This window comes from Fukomys damarensis, unplaced genomic scaffold (genome assembly GCF_012274545.1).
Source record: "Fukomys damarensis isolate Sample0158 unplaced genomic scaffold, DMR_v1.0_HiC HiC_scaffold_20, whole genome shotgun sequence".
In the NCBI taxonomy this organism is placed as follows: domain Eukaryota; kingdom Metazoa; phylum Chordata; class Mammalia; order Rodentia; family Bathyergidae; genus Fukomys; species Fukomys damarensis.
In genome coordinates this window covers 4,317,047-4,318,989 of record NW_022900932.1, presented here as the reverse complement: position 1 = coordinate 4,318,989, position 1,943 = coordinate 4,317,047, and the positions used below count along the sequence as shown (strand labels likewise).

General features: G+C 47.0%; 1 protein-coding gene across 1 annotated transcript in view; it reads right to left on the bottom strand.

Moving 5' to 3' along the window:
• The window catches only part of Srsf3 (serine and arginine rich splicing factor 3), an 8,903-nt gene extending 7,111 nt beyond the window's left edge, over nt 1-1,792 (bottom strand). Inside the window, exon 1 of the mRNA XM_010638825.3 lies at nt 1,653-1,792. The gene's annotated coding sequence lies outside the window, so the exon portion shown is untranslated. The remainder of the gene's footprint in view (nt 1-1,652) is intronic.
• Nucleotides 1,793-1,943: the final 151 nt, after the last annotated feature.

Below are 1,943 nucleotides of genomic sequence, written 5' to 3'. Positions count from 1 at the left end.
TAAAAAAAAAAAAAAAAAAGAACTTGCAACTTGCTTTTCCACAAGACCAAGGCCAATTACCCTGTTATACTAACCAGATCAAATTCTTAGGCAGTGAAAACTTAACCAAAGAGCAAAATCACGTCAAATTTCTTTAAAATATAACCTTGGGACGAGGAGCAAAGCATTTGCAGAGCACACACAAGGCCTTCTGTTCAGTCACCAGTCCCCCAACCCTAAGCAAGCTAACGGTGACACTACTCAAACGTCTATCAACACATAAAATATATTCGAAAAATGTACTGCTAAATACTAAAAGCAGGAAAACCTTGAAACTATGCTAAGCCAGAAAAGAAAGTGCAAACATTACATAACTCCGTGCATACAAACTAACCACAAATAAACCCAAAGATTCAAAAATTAAGACTGCCAGAGCCAGGCGTGGTGCACACCTGTAATCCCAGCACTCAGGAGGCTGAGGCAGGAGGATTGAGACCAACCTGGGATACACAGTGAGTTCTAGGTCAGTCTCAACCAAATAGTGAGACCCTGTCTCAAAAAACAAGACTGCCAGAGATTGGAGAAGGTAGGGGAACCTGGAGTCACTGCTTGCGGCCACAATTTCCTCACCATGAAAATGAACTACAGGTGATGGTTGCACAAAACTGGAGTACAAGAAATACTAGTGAGCTGTACACACACACAAAATCCAAACTACAAAAACCTATGCATCATGCAACAATTTCCTGAATTTTGGGCTCTTAAAATTTGCTAGACTTTAATACTCAAATCATTTGGGAGGCCAGCCTGGGCTACAGAGCAAGACTGTCTCACATACAAAAATTACCTAAATACTAAAGTCACTTTGGCAATGAATCCGTTTAACTTTTCCGTTCATGTGTGTAAAAAAATAAAACCTACTCAGTAAGCTCACCTTTTCGTACACACTACCGCTGTTCTTTCACACTCGGCTGGTCTAGTTAAAACCAGTCCAGGGCCGGGGATTTGGCTCAGTAGCTCTGTGCCTGCCTCGCAAGCACAAGGTCCCAAGTTCGATCCCCGGTACAAAAACAAACAAACAAAAAACCCAATCCAGACAAATCCTATTTATAGTGACCACAATCTGGGCCGAATCCAGTAAAAACACTTTTTGAAACACAAAAAGCAGCTCTAAAACCGGTATAACTAAATTTCAGCCCGTTTACACTTAAAAAAAGGTGGAGACTACCGGGGTGCAAAAAGTCAAATTAAGCATGGAAATAGAAACGAATGCCCTTCAGAATGGACTGAAGTGGCCAGTCATCATTAACGACTCAAAAGGAAAATCTTGGAAATCACTTCCGAAAAACTGAAGCAAAAAAAAAAAAAAAAAAGGCGCCATAAAATTCAAAGGCCGAAGCCTTTAGCACACTCCCCGCCTATGGATCCGCTTTCCCTCCCCAAACAAGGACGACCCCTCGCCTGGGCTCACTCCTAAATTCAAGGGGAACAAACACCTCCACTCCCAACCAGGAATCCCCGTCTCGGCCCGGGAGCCCCCGCCACCGCCCCATGCTGAACGTCACAAAATGGCGGCGGCGCCTCTTTGTCTCAATCTGGCGCCGCCATGAAGCCCGGCCCCAACTCGACTCCTGTTCAACTCCACTTCCCTCTTGCGGTCGCTGGGATCTTACCGAGATTCGGGGACAGAAATGTGGAGGCTCAAATCCAAACGGTCCCAACGGGTCTCCCGGTTCCCCTCCGACTCAGCTCTTGCAGACCCTCTCGCCAACTCGGCGTCCACAAAATGGCGGACCACCGACGTCTCCTCGCCCGTATTTATTTGTTAGGCAGGAAACACGTCATGGTAAGGCTCGCCCAATGAGAGGCGGCAGGGGCCGTGACGTACCGGCTACGAGCGCTGCGAGAGTCGCGGCCGCTGGGAGCGCGTTCGGGTCGTTCCGCCAGATGGGCGGAGCCTAGGA